The sequence below is a fragment of the Onychostoma macrolepis genome, chromosome 01 (genome assembly GCF_012432095.1).
Source record: "Onychostoma macrolepis isolate SWU-2019 chromosome 01, ASM1243209v1, whole genome shotgun sequence".
NCBI lineage: Eukaryota > Metazoa > Chordata > Actinopteri > Cypriniformes > Cyprinidae > Onychostoma > Onychostoma macrolepis.
In genome coordinates this window covers 21,188,705-21,213,538 of record NC_081155.1, presented here as the reverse complement: position 1 = coordinate 21,213,538, position 24,834 = coordinate 21,188,705, and the positions used below count along the sequence as shown (strand labels likewise).

The 24,834-nt window shown below is 37.9% G+C and overlaps 1 protein-coding gene across 13 annotated transcripts in view; it reads left to right on the top strand.

Annotated features, from left to right (window-relative positions):
* Positions 1–24,834, top strand: part of LOC131547855 (teneurin-3) — a 642,274-nt gene that overhangs the window by 162,414 nt on the left and 455,026 nt on the right. Inside the window, exon 1 of one of the 13 annotated variants that reach the window (XM_058788627.1) lies at positions 23,912–23,928. The exons of the other annotated variants lie outside the window; for them this stretch is intronic. The gene's annotated coding sequence lies outside the window, so the exon portion shown is untranslated. Of the gene's footprint in view, positions 1–23,911; positions 23,929–24,834 lie in introns of those variants that run through there. 13 annotated transcript variants of the gene reach the window in all.

Sequence of the window (24,834 nt, the reverse complement as noted above, 5' to 3'; positions counted from 1 at the left end):
TCCTGCTTTGTGTGTAACAAAGATAATGTTCATTCTGCTTACTGCCCATAGGTGTAAAGTATAATAACTGATATAACAGAAGAAAAGCAAGGGGAAACTGTGCCACCTGTTTTATATATTAAAAAATACACAACTAATTGCATATTACACAGATATGTTATGAATGTATTTGTTTCATTTAGTATTACAAAGCAAGGAAGGCAATGTTTAAGCCTTACACATAAGAGTCACAGTTTATTAACATGCTCCACTGTGGAAATTAGTGCATGGGACATCAGTGTCATACACACTCCTTTAATCACCGACTTGAGATGAAAAAAGGTTTGTACCCAAATGACACACAGACTATAGCATTGCTAGAGGACTATGACTGTTATAACGGGTATATTGTTCAGGATGAGTGTGAAGTTATTTGAAGGAGCATTTCTCCAGAAAGCTGCAAGCCTCAATCGGCCCTAACAAACATTATGTTTTGAACAGCACAAGTTGTAACATTATCAGGCACTCATTATTATCAATACTCAATTATAAATTGTGGCATTCAAATAGCTTGAATAACTCAAACTCCACTGAAAACGTAAAAAAAAAAAAAAAAATTGGACTTACTATGTGACAGTCCCAGCTCTCAGGTGGAACCTGAAATTGAAACAGATCGTTATATAGTGTTGCTGGACAATTTCTCAGTTCATTTACCCAATTAACATGGAGCATACCATTAACATAAATAAAAGCATATTTTGGCAAAGCTTTTATAAATAAAAACCATACCAAACAATATAATGTAATACATGTCTGTCTCTTCAGTGCCCCTCTGTTTCTATCGTTCAGGATGTGCCTGAAAGCGTTCTGCCTGCTTATTCAAGGGGACTGGGCTGGTCAAAAGTTTGGACACATTACTGTTTTTAATGTTCTTGAAATAAGTCTCTTATGCTCATCAAGCCAGCATTTATTTGATCAAAAATACAGAAAAATATATATATATATTGTGAAGTATTAAAAATAATGAAATGAAATCAAATAAAATAATGGTTTTCTATTTTAATATACTTGATTGATGATTTCTGAAGGATCATGTGACACTGAAGACTGGAGTAAAGATGCTGAAAATTCAGCTTTGATCAAAGAAATAAATTACGTTTTACAATATATTCATAAAAAAAAAAACATTTTAACTGATAATTACTTTTAAAATTGTAATTAAAATATAATTTATTTCTGTGATCAAAGCTGAATTTTCAGCATCATTACTTGTCTTCAGTGTCACATGATCCTTCAGAAATCATTATAATATACTAATTTGATACTCCGTTGTTATCGATGTTGGAAACAGTTGTGCTGCTTAATTTTTTGGGAACCTGTGATACTTTTTTCAGGATTTATTGATGAATAAAAAGTTAAAAAGAAAAGCATTTATTTATTCAGCTTTGCCATCACAGAAATAAATTATATTTTAATTACAATTTTAAAAGTAATTATCAGTTAAAATGTTTTTTTTTTATGAATATATTGTAAAACGTAATTTATTTCTTTGATCAAAGCTGAATTTTCAGCATCTTTACTCCAGTCTTCAGTGTTACATGATCCTTCAGAAATCATTATAATATACTAATTTGATACTCCGTTGTTATCGATGTTGGAAACAGTTGTGCTGCTTAATTTTTGGGAACCTGTGATACTTTTTCAGGATTTATTGATGAATAAAAAGTTAAAAGAAAAGCATTTATTTATTCAGCTTTGCCATCACAGAAATAAATTATATTTTAATTACAATTTTAAAAGTAATTATCAGTTAAAATGTTTTTTTTTATGAATATATTGTAAAACATAATTTATTTCTTTGATCAAAGCTGAATTTTCAGCATCTTTACTCCAGTCTTCAGTGTCACATGATCCTTCAGAAATCATGCTAATATTATTATTTGCTGCTCAAGAAACATTTCTGATTATTATCAGTTGAAAAACAGTTATGCTCCTTAATATATACAGAAACCATGATATACAACCATTCAAATGTTTGGTGTGTGCTATTTAATAGAAATGACTGTTTTTATTTAGCATTTTATTTATAGGCATTAAATTGATGAAAGTAAAAACATTTATAATGAAGCAAAAAATATATTTCAAATAAATGTTCTTTTGAACTATTCATCAAAGAATCATAAAAATGTTTCCAGAAAATGTTAAGCAGCAAAAGTTTTTTTTTTTTTTTTACATCTAATAATAATAGACCCTTTTTCTGTTAGTAAACAATGTGACGTTTTTCTGTGGGCGGGGCTTAGCTGGAGGCAGAAAGATTCCACTGACCGCTTCACTAACGCTAGCTATGAAGTTTGTTTACCTTGTTTTTTTTAACAATGGCTGGAGAAAATCCGATTTTACCTGCATATGTAAGGTCACTCACTGTGCAGGATCATTATTGTTATTTAAATAAGTTAACTTTAACGGACAGAGTCAGATTGGCCGATCTGACAGGATTAACATTACCTCCGATTGAGTGACTCTCGTTAGAGAAACCTAACGAGTAGTAAAGAGAAACTCACCTGTGTATATCTAGTCATGAAGATGTACATATATTTCAACTTCAGCGGGCTATTTTTACAGCTAACGTTACGTGAGAGTGAACTGGGCCAAAATACAAAAAGTTAAACATTCAATGTGATGATATATTATTTGAAGATGTATGTATCATGGCCAAATAGTTATTTTAAAGTATATACATCCAGTAAATTATGTAAGTTAAATTTACAATACTTTACATACAGTACATTTAAAGGAAGATGTGAATAGTTTCTAGAAATAAAAATTCCAGAAATTAATTTTGAACTTTCTGTGTTTGATTATTCTTTCTTACTAAGTTCTTAGAAAGTCCAGCCACTATCAGTCACAACAATTACAGATGATTAAGCATATAAATCGTCAGTTTGTTGTTTTACACACATGCACACAGACATTATTTCATAGTTGTGAGATGCATAATAAATCTTTAGACACGTAACACAAACCATAATCCATAACAACAAAAGACAATACTTTATTTAACCTTTTCTGATAAGAAGTGTGCGCTGCAAACGCGAGCATTTTTGACGATAGTTTCTGTCCAGTCCGCTCGTTTTATCGCGTTTAACCACAGCTGGTTGTTTTGTTTTTTTGTTTTTTGTCTGGGAGTGGCAGCAGGTATGCGTTAAAATTTCAAATTGGAGCCTGTACTACATAGATTCTTGCATCCAACATCACAACAAGATGATATTTTAAGCTCCTTATGCAGCCGAATCCGCGCTGATTTGAATGGGCCGCCTCCAGTTTTCCCTTTGTTTTGCCTCCAGCCAGAGCCATAGAGAGACAGAGTTGCGACAACGGAAGTTCAAAATGCTCGATCGTCACGTGGTTCACGTAGACCTCAATAGTTCCAGGAAGTTCATTGCGGGCAATTGGAATGCATTGAGTTAGTGACTATAGTGAGACAGAACTGCGATTTTTGGTAATTAGTAGACAATAAAATACTTTATTTACATTATTTATAATATATATTAATATATGTAGCTGTATCAGTGTTGTTTTTAAAATATAAAATTCGCTAATATTTGAGGATTAATGTGGTCAGCTATCCTTACCTGCCATGTTAACATATTTTAGGCTGACGTTACCATAGTAAAAGCCCATGTTTGCTATATAAACGACATCGTGGTCTTTTACCAAGTAACTTCAGCCTCTCTGTATAAATATAATTGTGTGTGTGTTTTCTAACAACTTGTTAGTCAAGTGCAATCACATCTTAATGTTCATTGTCGTTTTATTAATCTCATGGTGAATGTTAAATTTGTTGTCTTTGAAAATTCATTCCAAATAAGTGAAGATATTTTAAGATTAAGTGGGAATTAATCTCTTTTAATGTTTTTGATTCCTGTGCACCCCTCCATTATTAATATATAAATATATATTTGTAGTATATTCAAATTTAAAATAACTTAAAACATTTTTACCCATTAATCATATATTTGATGTATGTTAACTTTTGTTATGCACTTATTTACATGCTATAAAGCATGTTGTCCTTGAACGGTCTCCACTATAGTTTGCTGTGCTGCATGGGATGCTCCAGTCACTCACAGAAAGGAGTATGAATGTATGGTTTCCCTACTGACACGGAGAGGAGAGAAAAATTATGCATCAAGTTTTGTTCAATTCACATTTATTTGTATAGCACTTTTTATTACAAACATTGTTTCAAAGCAGCTTTACAGAAAGTGAATGTTTCTACATTACAAATAAGAGTTCTGTTAACAGGTGTAACTGTGTCAAAGTAATGTTCATTTGGCAGAAATGTTCTAAAATTAGGCTATACAAATCATGCAGTTAAGTAATGTCATGAGTTCAGAAACAATGAATAAATTAAAGCAATGGTTACATGATTTGATCATGTTGATTACAATGAAAGGAAAATTTAGCAGTTTTGTATGTTTATTCAGAGTCAGAGTCAGCTTCATCTGAAGTCCACTCAAGGGTGTCATCTCTTCACAGGTGCTGGTCATCTGAAGTCTTCATAAGAGGCTGGATATAGTCAGCAGGTGCAATCTATAGATTACACCAACAAAATGTGATGTAATCATATCTGGGAACTGACACTTTTTCACAAAGAACAGGGAAAGACTTGCCAAACCCAGTGAAGAGACTCATTGTGAGGGTGATATCTCATTACAGGGAGTCTTCAGGTGGTTCTTGTTCTGATGCAGATAGAGAAGGAGAAAAACACAGGAGAAATGGTTAATGATGCTCCATCACATTTCAGTCCTGTGGCATCTGCTCCTTCAACACAGTGCTTCTACAGTAGCTAAGACATTTAAGTATAAAATACAGTACAGGTTTATTGTGATTACTTCTATAAAATAGTAGTGGTAGGCCTATATAATACATTTTTGGAAATTTAGCCTAGCATGATTCTGAAATGAAAACTGCTCGCCTATTTTTATTCTCACTCAGGTCCATCAGCATCCTTTGCAATAAATCTAAATCTATTAAATAACTTCCCAGCAGCAGAAATCACGTTTAAAAGCCTTAATTACACAACAACGAATGAAACTGCCCGAAGAGAATGAATAACATCCCGTAAATCTACTAATTAAGTGAGGAATAATCTAATAATAATCTGTTTTAATGCACAAGGTAATTTGATTTGCTGTGCTGATAATATACAATTTTGTTCTATAAATGTCTTACCTTTTAAAAGTTCATCACAGCGGTCTCTTCTGCTGTATCTCTATGGCGCTGATAGTATGAGCGCGAACTTCCGGGAACTATTGAGCGGCTCCATGATCCGCCATTGCTGTAAAAAAACGTCCCATTGGAGTCAATGGAGTTGTCGCAACTCTCTCTCTATGGCTCTGCCTCCAGCTAGCGCGGTGACGTAATAGTGACGTCGGCGCAAAAAGGGTCTATAAGAACCATTAACGTTACTGATAACTGAGCACCAATAAAAATCCAGCACTAAATCAACATGTTAGAATTATTTCTGAACGATCATGCACTGAAGACTGCAGTAATGATGCTGAAAATTCACAGGAATAAATTACATTTTAAAATATATTCAAATCATATTTCACAATATTACTTTTTTACTTTTATTTTTGATCAAATAAATGCATGCAGCCTTTAGCGCTTAAACGTTAACATTGCTAGCCCACCATGACAGGCAGCGATCTTAAACATTACATTTTAATAGAAGCAGTCAAAATTACTAAAGTTTAAATTAAGTAAGTTAATTAAGTTAAAATTCGTTAATTACGTATAATTACATACCTCTGGACCGTTTTCTTCATGTTAGCAAGTCCTCTGATAACATAGGCCTAAAGTGTTCGCCGGTCCAACACCGATCTAAGGAGCAATAAAAACACCAAACCTTTAAGTTATCGAGTACACAACATAATAAGAAATTAATTTGTTAGTAGAACAGTGTGATCACAGGGTGTGACATACCTTGGTGAAGTTTTAACAGCGTACAGTCCGTGCCTCGATCGTCTTGACGTCTTCTTCTTCTACTAAGGTTTATTGGCGGTTGGCAAACAACTTTTTGGTGCATTACCGCCACCATCTGGTATGAGTGTGGACCAGAATGTTGTGTATAAGCATTGTTTAAAAAAAAAAAAAAAAAAAACGATATCCTTCCACTTAAATTGGTTTCTCTAAGATATTGAAACAGTATATTACAACACATTTTTTAATCTTTCCGTGAAATGCTAATCAAGCCAGCATTTATTTGATCAAAAATACAGAAAAAAGTATTACAATTTAAAATAATGGTTTTCTATTTTAATTTACTTAAATGCAATTTATTGCTTTGATCAAAGCAAATATCTTTGATGTCTTCTGTTCTGAACTGCAGAAAAACACGCGCTTGTTTCGGACGCGGCCCGGATCTGCTCTGCGACAGTAGTTCCCGCCCACTGAAACCGGGCCCGGGCTGGATCCGTGTTACAGCACTGAAATGGATGTGACTGTGCCGGATCCGTTTTCAAACCGGCAAATCCATATTACAGAGTCAACTGCTGTCTGGGTCTGCATCTGCCATGTGTTCGTGCACCATGTTGCCACGTCAAAATAAAATTGTTCCTGTTAAAGTCTATACAGGAAGCATTCATTATGTGGAGAATAGTGTGATGCGCCTTCAGTTTTTTTTGTACAGCTTCTCCAGCCATTTTCACCATCTGTGAAAATAAATAAAATTTGGGTAGCCTAACACTTTACAATATGAATCCATTTGTTAACATTAGGTAGTTACATTAGTTACCATGAAAATGTATATGTAGCATAATATGCAATAATGTAGCATAATAATACAGTCCCTCCAGTTTTTCGCGATTCCGCGATCACTGAATACAATGCAAAATAAGCAAAATGTCGCATTTTTTTGTGATCCTGCATAATTCGTCATTTAACCGCAAAATAATCGAAAAAAAAAAAAAAGACCTCACATAACATAAAATTATAATCATCTAACTTAATTATTTTACGTTAAGTGGATTCAGATGTTGTTCACGTGTAAAACTTCGTAACGCCATTGGATCATCAAGCTCTCAGCGAAAGCTCGTAACTTCACCCCGCCTCCATTCAGATTGACGCGCCGCGCACAGCCTGGAGGAGACAGATCTCGGCTTTTTCGCAATGAAAGGGTAAATAAATAACTGATGTTTGAATAGTACAGCGTTTTCTTTACTCAAACACTACGTCTGTAAAGGCTATGTTTTTGTGTGCTTGAAGAGCGGAGAAGTAGGTTATTTGCCGTCTAGCCAATATACAATGTACGTTTTAAATATCCTGTGCGCGCTTAATTTGAGATTTTGACCAAGTGTATTAAACAACAAGAACTAAGCGCCCATATAGCTACAATAAACGTCATATAACCTGTAAAAGTTGATGAAAGCATATATTGCGATGCACTTGCTGCCTCAGATAACAGTTACAGCCGTTCTAATGACACTCCGTCTCTGTCATTCGCTGGTCAAAAACTGTTAACTCCATTTGAACTTGAATTTCATATAATGTTAAGTGCATTAAGTGCACACTGATCAGTAAAGTCTGATACAATACCAACGCTGACGACGCAGGGTTTTTTAATTATTAAATTTTTTCCCTTTCTATTTTTTATATATCAATATATAATATATCAATATATCAGAATTTATTAAGAGACCATACCAAATGTATGAATTGGATTTACAAGCAGTATGTACAGCTACAATACTTATTTGTTAATGTTTACCTAGGTAAGGTGGAAAAAGGGTCCTAAGGTTGTTTTAAAAGTTAAAATGTTTCAGAATTGACTAAGAGACCAAAATAAACCAGCTTTATGCATTTTGTTTGTTATTTGTGAATATTGTGCATCTAACACAATACATAATCTGCACGTTTAATAAACTCCAGCTGGTTCAAAATCGCATGCGATTAATCGTGCATCCCTATTGGGGACACTTAATTTCCAGCGATATCGTCTACATGATTGCACAAATACTATTAGAACTGTACTGAGCTGGATGATGACATCACTGAATTCAGTAATGAAATACCTTTAACTGAAAATTGAGTGTTTACTATTGTACTATTGTTTACTACCGACACTATTTTCCTATTTGATACTGTAAAGCTGCTTTGACACAATCTGTATTGTTAAAAGCACTATATAAATAAAGGTGACTTCACTTGAGTTAATCTGGTAAATGTGATATCATAATTTAAAAGAAAAAAAAAGAAAAAATCGCAAATTTGTCACAAATTTATGGAAATTGCCACCACAAAATCAGTCATTTTGATCGCAAAAATCACACAAAAAAATCGTGAAATCCTGGAGGGACTGATAATAGCATAATATGTAACTAAAATAACCCTCACACTTTGAACATTCTGATCATGATCTGATTCTGATTATGACAATGCTTTTTTATTATTATTGTTATGCTGTTTCAGTAATTCTGTACAGTATGTATGGTGTGCTACTGAATTATATAAATTAAATTATATACACAACTGTTCCTCAAAAAAAATGCTTCAGTGGAGGTACTTAAGCAGTCTTTCAGCATATCAGTGGCTTGTGGGTAAATGGTAATACTCTTCACTAAGAAGTAAGCGGATCTGTTCTTTTAGCCGTTTAAGCTAATCATTATTGCTTGCCCTGATCCGTTCAAGCTTCATCGTGCATTTAGTTAATTTGAGAATACTCTGTGGCATATGACACCTTTTTTTTTTTTCTTTGGACCTGACCATCTTCCACCTCACTTGAAGAGAAAGTTGAACAATCTCATTGATCGATTTGCTCACATAAATCCTACATCGATACAAATAAAACTGCAAAACTGGTCTCCAATAGGCTTAACAGGGCAACTTTTGCTGCCACCCCTCTTCCCCATTAAATCCCAGGATTATAGTACTGAGGTTTTGGTGTCTGCCACGAGACCAAATAACACTCACCTTGAGGTTACTAATGCAATTAATGTTGTCTGTGCTCAAAGGGCTTTCAGTGCGGCTACCAATAGCATGGGATTAATTAGACCTATTCTGGAGCAGTCCTGTTAAACATTCCTGTTTCCATGGAAGTGTTGCTACTTTCACATAAAGCTGTATTTTTAAGGAACTGCTAATGAAGACTGATGTGAGTGGTGGCGATGGCTCATTTCAAATATTTACCTGCAGGTAATATTGCCAAACGGTTTGCTCTGTCAACACACCTGTATTAATTAACCTAACACCAGTCATCTACAGTTTCCCACTTCTCAAGAAATAACACAGCCAGAATGGGGGCTCGTTGGAGTAAAGTGTTGAAGACAACTCTAAAATCAGTGAAACTCTGCAGGGCTCAACATTAAAGGAATAGTTCACCCCAAAATGGAAAGTATGTCAATGTTTGCTCACTCTTATGCCGTTCCAACCAAGTATTATTTTCTTCTGTGAATCACTAAAGGAAATCTAAGGCAGAATATCCTTAGGCAGGTTATCTGTGCTATGGAAGTAGATGGTGATTATTAAATGGCAAGCTTGAAATATGACAAGAAATTTGTCCATACAACTGAAGACATATGATTTTTTTTTTTTTGCGTCAGGAACAGACTGAAAATGTGTCTCATATACTGTGTGTGTGTGTGTGTGTATATATATATATATATATATAATGTAATATATTATCAGTGGTCTTCTATTAAATACAGTGCTTTCAGAAAGTATTCAGACCCCCTTCATTTTTTTTTTTTTTTTTTCAATTTTATGTTGCAGCCTGATACTACAATTGTTTAAATTCATTATTTTCTCATTAATCTACACTCCGTACCTCATAATGACAAAGTGAAAACAGAGTTTTGGAAATGTCTGTAAGTTTATAAAAAATAAAAAAAATTTTTTTTACTAAATATCACATTTACATAAGGCCCTGTCCACACGAACGCGGGTATTTTTTGCGTTTTTGCGGGTAAAAACGCTTTGGCCAATCCGGGCGCAAAGTCTAGATAGGAGGGGGCCACAGAGAGGGCCTGAAGGTGACCCACTCTCTTAATAGAAGAGATCGCCAGAAGGAAGGTAGCCTTCACAGAGAGAAATCTCATCAATAGGCTCCAAGTGAGGCCTGCAGAGACCTTCTTGCACCACAACCAGGTCCCACGGAGGGACATGAGATCGTACAGGAGGCCTCAGCGCACCGCGGAGGAAACATGTAACTAGGGGGTCTCTGCCCACGGAAAGATCACAGAGAGGGTGTGGTAGGCTGCAATGGCTGCCACATAGACCTTCAAGGTGGAGTGGGTCAACCCTGTGGATAGTCTGGCCTGCAGGAACTCCAGCACTGAACCCACCGGGCAGTTAATAGGGGTGTAAATCGGATGGTTCGTCACGATACGATACGATACGATATTGATTCTCATACCCAGCGATACGATATTTGCCGATACTTCAAAAAATTATACGATTCGATACAGGAGTATATCGATCAATATTTCAATATTATGATATTATATACCTATTTTAAACAACCATCTACATTTTTATTAACTCACAAATGCAACCAAAATATATAACATGACCATTTATCTGAAATTTTCACATCCTGTACCCCACTGTAAGGGGTCTCATGTACAGCAGGCCAAAAGGTATCACATTGGACGCAGCTGCCATCAGTCCCAGCGGTTTTTGAAACTGCTTGACAGTGAATGACCGGCCTTCTCTCACTCTCGCGACTGCAGTGAGGATTAGGGGTGATCCCGAATAGTCGACGATTTTATGCTTCGATAGGAGGAGCCTGATTCGACTCCCAATCTCACAGTCGAATAAATTTATATTTTAACGTGCATGAATAAATCCAACCACCTCTATAGATTTAAGTTTCACTTTCCATGATCCATGACCAACAGAAGCATCTTGGTGGCAGGGATTTAAATCTTTAACAAGACTCAAACTGACACAGGCAGTGAAAGACTGGATTTTTTGATCAGGTAGGGTACAAGTTTCAAAACATTTCAGCCGGTTTATATACAGTATATCGTGTATATATTATTTATCTCATATAAGATGCATTTGGTTGAGTTATGCTGCAGTAAAGCGCTTCATTGTAGTACTACGGTGGTTATCTCTTCAACTCGCAGCGCAAGCAGGACAAACAACAATGCAGAATATTAAATGTGCCATAGAATGGAAAATTGTATTTTTCTTGGCATAGTTGAATAATAAGAGTTCTGTACATGGAAATGACATACCGTGAGCCTCAAACACCATTGTTTCCTCCTCCTTATGTAAATCTCGTGAATAAAAAAGACCACTGAAAAATAGGCGAATCACAACATAACACCGACTGTGACGTAACAGTCAGGATCACTAATAGTTACGCCCCCAACATTTTCATATAACCGCCCATGTTCTATACCAGCCGCCAGCCGTACCATCAGAAGTTCTGCAGGTATTGTGAGGAAACAAGCGAGGACAACAGCGAAAATTGCAGATCATGGAAATAAATGTTATGTTCCAGGCTGTGCAGGGGATGTGAAGTGCAGGGATGGATTGGTATCTTCATTCAGAAAGGCATGGAAAGCAAATAACATGTTCTAATAAAATAACGCGAGCCACTAAAGGGACATGGTTAGCTCCTTGCTAGCGGTAGCCTGTTACATTGCTATACATTAGATTTCACTTACCACATAAACACAGTAAGGAGACATGACTGAGGATGATGGCGAATGATTTACAGATCCTGAGCACCACTGACAAGCATCTGATCTTGTAAAATGTGTGGCAAGTATTGCTGCTCCATAGTATAAACAGAGTTCGTGTGATCTCGAAAGTAAAAGTAAGAAAGTGATCGTGCATTTGAAAGCAGTTTCAGTGTCCCGCATATTAATAGCGGCTCCCTGATGCCCGCATTTTATATACAGTATAATTACCTGACGATATAACTGCGAGAGAAAATATTGAAATATATATTTTCCTCCCTGTGTTTCCTTCCTGCTGTGTGAGAAATGTGCTGAAATGAGCCGCACTGCGAAACAGCCAATCAGAGCAGAGCTCAACATTGAGCCGCACTGTGAAATAGCCAATCAGAGCAGAGCTCAACATTATTATTCATTACCCTTCCAAATAAGCCATACTATTGAAGAACGGTCCACAAAAGGAGTTCACTCAGAGGTGCGCAGACACGTTCATGCATTTGGGGCATTTTGTGCAGATAGCCTATAAGTCGAAATTTAACGTTATGTTGTATAAATAATGAAGCGTATTCTATACGAGATAAATGATGAGTTAAATCCCATTGATTAAAAACCTGCTATCACATGCTTCATTCTACTGGTCATCTTCAGCATGAGCAGCTCAAAACAGCTCAATAACTTCTGTCATATTCATAACGTTATAATGAGAGCACTATTGTTAAAAATGTAGTGAATTCTTAGGGTTTTGTTGACAAAAAATAAAACATTATTTTTGTATCTGCGAGGCGTCCGTGACACATTTTCCCTGTGACTGTCGAATGTCTGACTTGACTCTAATGTATTTTGCCCCGCCCCCAAACATATGATTAGACTATCAGTCGACTATTGGCAAGATTCAAAAATTCCGATTCGACTATGAAAATCTTAGTCGGGGACACCCCTAGTGACGATCGACTCAATCTGAGCAGGAGACATACGTGCCTGCATCATGTTCTATCCATTCACCATTTCCCACTGCATCATGCTTCCTGGCCTCTACATCACCCCACCTGAGACGTCTCGCCCATCCATTGGACTGATTACACACGTGATTCAGAGCGTGGTCACGCTGAAGGTGTTCCCGTAGCGTTTCGACGCAGCTCTAGTTCCTGAAGGGGAACTGGAGATTTTGGCAGAGATTGTCTTACTATAGGGAGATTAGAGGGTCTGTATTACTTACTATTGGAGAAGGCGTAATGGCTAACTTGGATCACGTGTGCCGTAATAACCAATCACATGATAGCCTTGACGTCATTGAATTTCAGTCTGAGTTGTGTGACACTCAGTCACCGTTTATGGATACCATAAGAATGAATGAGAAGTGCCGTAAGCTGAATCCCACCTGTTGCAAAAAGTCAGTGACTTCTCTTATAAAACAGCATTTTTTTCATGGTAAACTTTAAAAATAGTTTTATCCAAAAGTATTGTTTAGTGCAAAACATAATGAAGATTAGCAGATAGGCTGTTAATTCATTAAATGACAAGCCATTTCCTCTAAAAAGCAGTTTATTCATTTGACATTTGTGCTTTTTTTCAGTTGCTTATAAACATTTTAATGGCTAACGTCTAAAAACACTGTATTCAGCACAAACTGGGCTACAATAATATGTGAGCTGCATGTACGTACATGATTGTGTTTTTGAGAAAACCACGTTTATGCGTGGTTAGACAAAAAATAAAATTTTAAAGTAACTGAAATAAGGCCATAAAACACATACAGAACATTTGTTCACAAGACTTTTGAGAACTGGATCTTGTAGCCTAGAATATTTGCTATTGATAATGAGACCAGACGGAAATTTGTTTTCAGTAAGACTAACTTCATTTAACAGTAGACATGTCAAGCTTTCTATAGATATATTTTGCATGTCTCTGTGTGAAGTATTTGCTGAGTTACAGTTCATTTTAGTGACGTGTTTCAAAAAGCAGTTCGCGGAGACGAAGACAGAGAGCACACCCTGTTTGTTTTCTTTATTCTTCAAAAGCACAAAGTTTAGTTGTTGTTATGAGTGTATACAGATAAAAGTAGACCCCTTACAGATTCGAATGGTGCATTGCTCTTATCTGTACGATCAAAAATGGCAGAGAAATTCAAGCTCATTTCGGCCTTATCAGGAAAATCTGCCTCAAAACGCGTATACGCGTTTGTTGACCCCAGAGGGTTAATTAGTTGCTAGATGTTCTCCCAGCTGAATAATTTCAAAATTTCTTGCTTTTTCAGCCCTTTGTTGCCCCTGTGCCAACTTTTTGAGACCTGTAGCAGGCAGTTCATTTGAAATGAGCTCATTTAGTGGATTTCGGGTTGTACTCGTGATGGAGGCGGTGGTGGAGCGCTCTTGGAGCGAGTGAAAACCACAACACTCCCGACTTTTAAAAAATCTGCTCCTCCCTCCATTCAAAATCACACCGCTCTACTCCGCCCTCCTCTCCCTCCCGGCTTCGCTCACATACTCTGGTACGTACGTCCCAGGAGGACTTGAACGCAGAATTCGTCTTCAGACCCTTTGCAACAACGCTTGAGATTTAACTCGGGTGCCTCCCATTTCTCTTGATCATTGCAGAGATGTTTCTACACCTTGACTGGAGTCCACCTGTGATAAATTAAATTGATTGGGCATGATTTAGAACAGCACACTCTCTATAAAAGGCCTCACAGCTGTCAATGCATATCAGAGCGAAAACCAAGCCATGAGGTCAAAGGAACTGCCTGCAGATCTCAGAGACAGGATTGTATCGAGGCACAGACCTGGGGAAGGCTACAAAACAATTCTGCAGCACTGAAGGTTCCAAAGAGCACAGTGGCTTCCATAATTCTCAAATGGAAGAAGTTTGGCACAACAGGACTCTTCCAAGAGCTGGTCGCCCAGCCAAACTGAACAATTGATGGAAAAGGGTCTTGTCTAGAGTGGTGACCAAGAACCTGATGGTCACTCTAGAAGAGCTCCATGATCATATGCAGATGGGAGAAGCCTACAGAAGTACAAACATCACTGCAACATGACATAAAGTAACACACACACACACACACACACACAGCTGAGTGCCGGAGGCAATCACAGCCACTGATATAGAGCCGGTATCGTTCGAGTACGAGAGTGATATTGCGTTTATACAACAGTTTGACGGAACGTGTGTAATTAAACAAAAAAACATCCTTATAAAAACCCTGTGCAGAACTACTTCCTTCCACCACGGATTCAAAGCTCAAGATGACAGTTAAACATACGTCACTCTTAGAATTTGTATCAAGAGCATGTGCTGCTTCAGTTAGATTATTATAATGAAGTTATAAGAGAGAAACAATGTGGCAAGATGTGCATCCGAATGAGAGAGAGAGACCGCGAAGCTAGATTGATTAATGTGCATGCGTTTTTATTTTAAGATTTATAGGTCTGACTTGACACACATGTTTATTAGTTTAATCAAATCATTGCGTGCAATTACAACAAATAAGTATACATTCCCAGCATCTTCCGTAACATTACAATTTATACAAAAAGGCTATTTAATAAGTTAAACAACTGATATTTTCCCTCAAAAAAGTCATCAGCATATCATAACATAAAATATATTTATATAATTTTTGTTCTTAAGTTTTTTTAATCTCAAAGTCAGGTTTATTTTATTTTACCAAAAAAAAAAAAAAAGTCATAAGCATATCATAAAATATATTATTTATGTATTTAAATTTTTCATTAAACAATAACAATTTGCTCAAAATCGATTACATTTCTGATTTACAGCGAGTGATGGTTCTCGGAATCACTGTTCACATTTATTTGTACGTTGCCGTATATTATACAACCCGCTAAATAGTTATCCGGAGATAAAGTCTTTGTTCTTTGTTGTTTTTCTGGTATGGTTTCCGTTTGATCTGATGCTAGTACTGCACTCCAGCGTTTTCTGTTGTCTAGTGATGGTCTCCAGTAGGATTTCAGTGAGCTTTCTGACCTAAAAAAAAAAAAGTTGTAAATAAGAACGCCTATTTTGCATAATTTAATTTCCACTGTAGTATGGGTTAAACAAATCAGAAACATACCTGTGTCCGCTGACGGCTATGATTTCTCTCGCTTGGAGCCCTGCATCAGACAGTTTTTGGATTGCAGTGGCCCTGATGCTGTGGTTCGCGTAGGACATTTGCGTCCCAGATTCTTTGCACATTCTCGGGAGCATTTGTGACAGCTGATTAATGCCCAAAGGAACAGTGCTATACCATATCTTATCGTTAGCATCAAATCTCCTCTTAGGGTGCAGATAGAGTGCTTTTGCGTCAGGTGGGAGTTTGCTGAGATATTTGCGAAACTGGGCACATAGCATTACCGGGCTCTTCAAACATAGCACCCCTCCGATTTTCCCTGTTGTCCTCCAGTGGGTTTTTGTGGTTTTTCGTTTCCTCATTAAATGTCAACGTGAAATATTTCGTACCATTTTCATCTCTCTTTAGTTCAAACGAGTCTGGCATAAGTTGTCGATTGCCCTCATTCCCTCTTCTTGCAAAGTGTAACTGAATGTCATACCACACCTTGTTTAATAATCCTTTCGGGGTTGCCAGGTTCAAGTGCAGCAGATCGTTTCAGTATTTGCTGGTCTTCAGGTGAAATGGGAGGGTAGTGTGATGTTCTGTCTGTACAAGATCGTTGGATCTGTTTGACAACTCCTTTAAAAACGTTGTTGGCGGATGTAAACTCAGGGTCTTGCATTAAATTCCATGCACGGCTAAGAGGAGGTTCATTGATGTGGCGATTCAGCGCCGATCGAAGACTTAAGTAACTGCTGATACCATACAGTTCACCTTTACTGGTCCTAATGGAGCCATAGAAATCGCGCAAAATTGAGCTCATTTGTGATTTCTCAGTGTGTTTGAGGTCGATATTGATCAGTTTTTCAGATAACCATGACTTAAAACAGTTCACAGCCCACACTGTTTGCCGCACTGTTATTTTCATGTCGGGTTTTTTCTAAATGGTCCAAATCTGCAGATGTAATGGCTGCGCTTCTTGCTGTTTGGCCTGTTAGTGAAGATTCCCCTGCATCTTCATCGTATGTTGAGCTTTCGTAGTTAATATCAAATGAAATATTCATAAAAAATGTGTCATTTGCCATATTTGTTTATTCTTAGATTACCTAACGTACTCTACGGCTAGCCCAGTGAATAATAAAAAATAAAAAAAACATAGACCCGGCTAGAACAAGCTTAGTGATACAAAATTGTGAAAGGTCGTTCCTGTAGCGATACCAGTACAATATCTCACGGTTCTCAACCAATCAGATTTGAGAACAAGAACGAACTGTTGTATAAATATAAATAAATAAACAAATATATACAAATATATATATTTTTTCCTCATTAATGTACACACAGCACCCCATATTGACAGAAAACACAGAATTGTTGACATTTTGACAGTATTTAGTAGAAGCACCCTTTTGATCTAATACAGCCATGAGTCTTTTTGGGAAAGATGCAACAAGTTTTTCACACCTGGATTTGGGGATCCTCTGCCATTCCTCCTTGCAGATCATCTCCAGTTCTGTCAGGTTGGATGGTAAAGGTTGGTGGACAGCCATTTTTAGGTCTCTCCAGAGATGCTCAATTGGGTTTAAGTCAGGGCTCTGGCTGGACCATTCAAGAACAGTCACGGAGTTGTTGTGAAGCCACTCCTTCGTTATTTTAGCTGTGTGCTTAGGGTCATTGTCTTGTTGGAAGGTAAACCTTCGGCCCAGTCTGAGGTCCTGAGCACTCTGGAGAAGGTTTTCGTCTAGGATATCCCTGTACTTGGCCGCATTCATCTTTCCCTCGATTGCAACCAGTCGTCCTGTCCCTGCAGCTGAAAAACACCCCCACAGCATGATGCTGCCACCACCATGCTTCACTATTGGGACTGTATTGGACAGGTGATGAGCAGTGCCTGGTTTTCTCCACACATACCGCTTAGAATTAAGGCCAAAAAGTTCCATCTTGGTCTCATCAGACCAGAGAATCTTATTCAGGTGTTTTTTAGCAAACTCCATGCGGGCTTTCATGTGTCTTGCACTGAGGAGAGGCTTCCGTCGGGCCACTCAAGTTCAAGTTGAGCTTTATTGTCATTCTGCTACATCTGTGGACATATAGTGGAACGAAATGTCGTGTCTCGCAGGACCACGGTGCTACATACTAGTTAGACATGAGATACACATACAGCAATGCAAATATAGGGGGGGGAAAAAAATAGGGCTATACAACAGTTTAACCATCTGACTATACATATACTATAAATACTATAACTACTATACCTAGTTGACTACACATACACAAACTGAGACTGTACAAGAACTTTACATAAATACTGTACATGAGTGTACAATAGTTCTAAAGAGATATTTGTACATGAAATTGTGCAGGAAATATATATATTTTTTACATTAAATTGTTCAGAAGAGAGATTTTGTGAGAAGCAGCGCATAGTGCAATGTTCCCGTAAACATTATTTTGTAGTGCAATATTCAAGTAAACATATATTATCTTATTAAGTCTTTGTTGCAGGGAGTGTTTATAGAAAGTGTCTAGTGTGCATATAGTGGGACGAGTGCGTTACTACAGGTGGTTTGTATAGCCCACTCACCTGTGTGTAGCACACCCAGAATTGCACTTAGGAGAAATTTGTCAATAGTTATTTATGAGTTGGGGGGCTGAGGTGTTCATGGTTTCAGAGCGGGGACAGGGAGATTGGAGTTAAGAGCTCTCACAGCCTGGGGAAAGAAGCTGTTGAGCAATCTGACAGAACGAGCCTTGATACTCCGGTACCTTTTTCCTGATGGCAGGAGCTGGAAGAGGTTATGGGAGGGGTGGGTGGGGTCCTTCACGATGCTGGAGGCCTTGCTGGAGCATCGTGCAAGGAAAATGTCCAGGATGGAGGGAAGAGGGGCACCGATGATCTTTGCGGCAGTGTTCACTGTCCGTTGTAGGGTCTTGCGGTCAGCAGCACTGCAGTTCCCATACCAGACAGTGATGCAGCTGGTCAGCACACTCTCAGTGGTGCCCCTGTAAAAGGTGGTGAGGATGGGTGGAGGGAGACTTGCCCTTTTCAGCCGACGGAGAAAGTAGAGACGCTGTTGTCCCTTCTTGTTGAGTGACGTGACGTTGGTGGTCCAGGTGAGATCCTTTGTGATGTGCACCCCCAGGAATTTAGTGCTGCCGACTCTCTCCACGATTGAGCCGTCGATGGTCAGTGGAGGGTGGTCAACAGAGTTTCTCCTGAAGTCCATCACAACCTCTTTTGTCTTACCCACATTGAGGGACAGGTTGTTAGCACCACACCATTCAGCCAGCTGTGCCACTTCCTCTCTGTAGTGCGTTTCATCGTTGTTGCTGATGAGGCCTACCACAGTTGTGTCATCAGCAAACTTGATGATGTGGTTGGAGCTGGACTTGGCAGTGCAGTCGTGGGTCAGCAGCGTGAAGAGCAGCGGGCTGAGCACACAGCCTTGTGGGGCTCCTGTGCTCAGTGTGGTAGTGCTCGAGGTGTTGCGGCCGATACGGACTGACTGAGGTCTTGCAGTTAAAAAGTCCAGGATCCAATTACAGAGGGAGGTGTTAAGGCCCAGCAGGTTTAGTTTATGGATGAGCTGTTGTGGTATTATTGTGTTGAATGCTGAGCTGAAGTCGATGAACAGCATTCTTACATAGGAGTCTTTCTGTTCCAGGTGAGTAAGAGCTAGGTGGAGAGTGGTGGATATTGCATCGTCCGTGGAATGGTTTGGACGATATGCAAACTGGAATGGGTCCAGCGTGCTTGGGAGACTGGACTTGATGTGATGCATGACTAACCTCTCAAAGCACTTCATCATGATTGGGGTCAGTGCTATGGGACGATAGTCATTCAGACAGGACACATGTGACTTCTTTGGTACTGGGATTATGGAGGTGGATTTGAGACACGTGGGGACGACTGCCTGGCTCAGCGAGGTGTTGAAGATGTCTGTTAAGACATTCTTCAGCTGTGCAGCACAGTCTCTCAGTACACGTCCAGGTATGTTGTCAGGGCCCGCAGCCTTTCGTGGGTTAATCCTGGATAGGGTCTTCCTTACATCGGCTGGGGAGAGACAGAGTACCTGGTCGTTTGGAGATGTGGATAGTTTCTGTGCAGGTGTGTCGTTCTGTATCTCAAATCGTGAGTAGAAGTGGTTGAGTGCCTCTGGTAGGGATGTGTCATCGTCACTGGCCTGTGGCGGGGCCTTATAGTCAGTGATGGTCTGAATACATCTCTGGAGCTCAGCCACAGTGATCTTTGGGTTCTTCTTTACCTCTCTCACCAAGGCTCTTCTCCCCCGATAGCTCAGTTTGGCCGGACGGGTTCTGGTCGTCCCAAACGTCTTCCATTTAAGGATTATGGAGGCCACTGTGCTCTTAGGAACCTTAAGTGCAGCAGAAATGTTTTTGTAACCTTGGCCAGATCTGTGCATTGCCACAATTCTGTCTCTGAGCTCTTCAGGCAGTTCCTTTGACCTCATGATTCTCATTTGCTCTGACATGCATTGTGAGCTGTAAGGTCTTATATAGACAGGTGTGTGGCTTTCCTAATCAAGTCCAATCAGTATAATCAAACACAGCTGGACTCAAATGAAGGTGTAGAACCATCTCAAGGATGATCAGAAGAAATGGACAGCACCTGAGTTAAATATGAGTGTCACAGCAAAGGTTCTGAATACTTAGGACCATGTGATATTTCAGTTTTTCTTTTTTAATAAATCTGCAAAAATGTCAACAATTCTGTGTTTTTCTGTCAATATATGGGGTGCTGTGTGTACATTGAGGGAAAAAAATGAACTTAAATGATTTCAGCAAATGGCTGCAATATAACAAAGAGTGAAAAATTTAAGGAGGTCTGAATACTTTCTGTACCCACTGTATGTATGTGTGTGTGTGTGTGTATATATATATATATAATTATAATATTATACACTGTAAAAAATTTACATTTTGAAAAATTGTGGAAACTGGCAAATAAATATTGGCTCAACAAATTGCATCCTAATAATTGTCCCCAAACAAAAAAAATACATTGTAGTAATTTTAGCTCTTCAGACCTTCGTCTGAAGTTAAAATTAAAAATATACATTCACCGAACATATTAAATTACGCTAAGTCAATCTATCAGTGAAAAATGTGTGTTGGCCGAACAAGTTTTGCAGCAAAAAAACGCATGTACGAATGCGCCTGAGAGAACCTGTTGCTGTAGTGAATTCAAATTCCTGTGCGTGGGAGAGCGAGAGCGGAGCCGATGCTGAAGGGCTACAGAACATCATTTACAGACGGATTTTCTATCATTAAAGTTATGGTGAGTATACTGAGTTTTGTGTTTAAGTCGTGTTTCACATTGTATTCTGCAGAATAACTCCTTTACTGGTGTCATGTTGGTGTTTATAACCTAGTTTAGCCCGTACTGGTAGGACTCGGTAGGGGTGTGCGATATATATCGTCTGTGATGATATTGTAATTGTTGTTTTAACAATGTGGGATTTGACATTATCATATATCGCAAAAAACAAACAAAACATGCCTAACTTACAGAGTGCATGATTACGTTAATGTTGTGTGATGAAGACTAACATTAGTGCGCATGCACATTTACAGTGCATTTTTTCTCGTTTTTGAAATATATACAGGTGCGTCTCAATAAATTCTCGGTTCTCTCAGTTGGTTGTGCATCTTTTTCTTCCACACTTTTTCCTTCCACTCAACTTTCTGTTAACATGCATAAAGCACTCTGTGAACAGCCAGCTTCTTTGGCAATGAATGTTTGTGGCTTACCCTCCTTGTGAAGGGTGTTAATGATTGTCTTCTGGACAACTGTCAGATCAGCAGTCTTTCCCATGATTGTGTAGCCTAGTGAACCAAACTGGGAGACCATTTTGAAGGCTCAGGAATCCTTTGCAGGTGTTTTGAGTTGATTAGCTGATTGGCATGTCACCATATTGTAATTTGTTGAGATAGTAAATTGGTGGGTTTTTGTTAAATGTGAGCCAAAATCATCACAATTAAAAGAACCAAAGACTTAAACTACTTCAGTCTGTGTGCATTGAATTTATTTAATACACGAGTTTCACAATTTGAGTTTAATTACTGAAATAAATGAACTTTTCCATGACATTCTAATTTGAGATGCACCATATATATATATATGAGAGTGAACTGGGCCAAAATACAAAAAGTAAGTTAAACATTCAATGTGATGGATATATTATATGAAGATGTATGTGTCATGTAATGGCCAAATAGTTATTTTAAAGTATATACATCCTGTAAATGATGTAAGTTAAGTTTACAGTGACATTACAGTACCTTTACAATACTTTACATACAGTACATTTAAAGTAAAATGTGAATATTTTCTAGACATAAAACTAATTTTGAGCTTTGTGTTTGATTATTCTTTCTTACCAAGTTCTTAGAAATTCCAGCCACTATCAATCACAACAATGTATATTACAGATGATTAAGCATATGAATCGTCAGTTTGTTGTTTTAATTTACACACACACAGACATTTCATACATGACATAGCCATGAGATGCATAAGAAATCTTTAGACGCGTAACACCATAATCCATAACAACAACAGACAATACATTATTGAACCTTTTCTGATAAGAAGTGTGCGCTGCAAACGCGAGCATTTTTGGCGATCGTTTCTGTCAAGTCCGCTCGTTTTATCACGTTTAACCACAGCTGTCGTTGGTTTTTGGGCAGCAGGTACACGATAAAATTTCAAATTGGAGCCTGTACTACGTCGATTCTGGCACTCAACATCACAAGAAGATGATATTTTAAGTTCCTTATGTAGCCGAATCTGCGCTGGTTTGAATTGGTTTCCTCCAGTTTTCCCTTTGTTTTGCCTCCAGCTAGCGTTATGACGTAATCGTGACGTCGGCACAAAAAGGGTCTATAACACAATCAGCAAAATATTGTCCAATTATCATTATCGATAAAATCCCAGAAAATATTGAGAGAATTTTTGTCAATATCGCACAACCCTATCAATCAGTTGCCTAAAGTTATTGAACTAAATTATTTTTATCTCACTTTATGGTGAATATATGAAATGTATGAGACACAAGGAATACGTTTCTGCTATAACTTTTATTTGTTCCCATTAGTGTAACCCACCATTGCTAGGTCTGAGCTCACGAGGCACCATTAGTTGTAGAAAAGGAACCACTACAAATTTCACTGAGTATTTAACAGTGGTTCTTATTGGATATATGTTTATTCCATATTAGTGTCAAATTCTATTAGCTCTTAGATGTAATTTGTGAGGAGTTGCTTTATTGAGACCTGCCATGAGACATGGCTCGGTGTAATTCTAATGTAGACTTAGTATTGGTATTTTATCCTTTTTTTTTTTTTTTTTTTTAAGAGCCATTGGAGAACCACACAACTGTAATGAAATTGGGAATTCTTGAAATAGTAAACAGCAGCACTTGCACTTCAAGGGCCCTGTCAAGTGTGCTGAAAGTCTCCGTTGTCTTGGAAGAGGAGGTGGTGCTTGACAACTTAGGAGACTTTGTAAATGCATTTATTGTACTTTTTTGGATTTTATTGTATGCACTCATCCTTGAGTACAACAAGGACTTAAAGGGACAGAAAATTCTGTCATTAATTACTTACCCTCATGTCGTTACAATCCCGTAAGAACTTTGTTCATCTTCAGAAAACTTTAAGTTTAACTTATCTTAACTTTAAATTAAAGGGGTCCTATTATGCTTTTTCACTTTTTGAATTTTAGTCAGTGTTTAGTGTGTATGTTTGGGCATAAAACAATCTACAAAGTTACAGATCTCAGAGTCCACTCCGAAGGGAGATATTTCGTTTAAAAAAAATCCCTTTTCAAGAACTACAACGAACGGCTCGTTTGGACTACAAAGTTGTTTTCCTGTATTTGTGACTTCACAAATTGTAAATCCCGTTTACAGAAATTCTAATGGTTGGCAGGTGGAGAAGCTTGGTTGAGCTCTGCACGTTTCAGAATCGAAACCCAGTGCAGGTGTTCACTCTATTTCTCATGGAAACCAACTGTTTTCAGAAAATTTTGGATGTCATTTTAATTTCATCTTGCATATAATGTCTGATAAAGCAGCGTTTGTGAGCGGAGCTCTGTTTTGTGTACAGCGTTACCGGGGAAACCTCACTGTCTACCACTCCAACAGTGCCTCCCGCTGGCAGAGAATTGCGGCCACAAAAACTGTAAGTCTGTGGGACTATGGTATAAATAAATTCAATTGTATAACAGTTTCACTGCAATTCATGTTATAATGTTAGAATTAAAGAACAATAAACGTAATACATATTACCGTTGCACTTATCTGTACATAGTCAATGCAGTTATTTTTAAGCTGTTGTTGACATCCCATCTAAAACGTGATTTAGTCAAAAAAACAACAACAATAACATTACCACTTTAATATGTCTTGCAATATCCGTGCGTGCAAAGGTTCTGCGCGATCCTCTTGTTTAATATTCTCGGGGTCTGAATTGATATGGCAATATTGACGAACATGCTGTTTTGGCAAGGGGCGGGGCAGTACTGAAACACCGTTTAAGCTGTTCGCCAATCACAACGCACTGGGACAGCTAACCAATCACAACACATTTCGTTTATCGGAAGGCGGACCTTCATCTAACCCGGAACTAATCGAGCCGTTTGTGTCAGGCTGGGGAGAAAGGTATTGTAATAATGTAAATTATGTGAAAAATAATGCAATTTTCAAACCACCAAGCATGAGAGCATGTTCTAGTACACCCTCAAAACAAAATCAAGACTTTGTAAAAGAGCATAATAGGACCCCTTTAAGATATTTTTGATGAAATTTGTTTGATGAAATTTTTGATGAAACAATGGTCTTATTGATGTGGAACGACATGAGGGTAATTAATGACATAATATTAACTTCAAAGTACCTCTTATACGTTTTTTTTGGCAAACATTTGAAGTGTAAGATGCAGTTTCATGAGCTCAAAGTACCTCTTGTGAGAATGGTAGAGTTCATGTGAAATTACTCTAAACACTGGGTAAAGTAACCTCCCCATTACTTAAATTTGATGCTGTTTTTGACATTTTTAATTTGTGAATGTATTTGATCTTTAATGTTT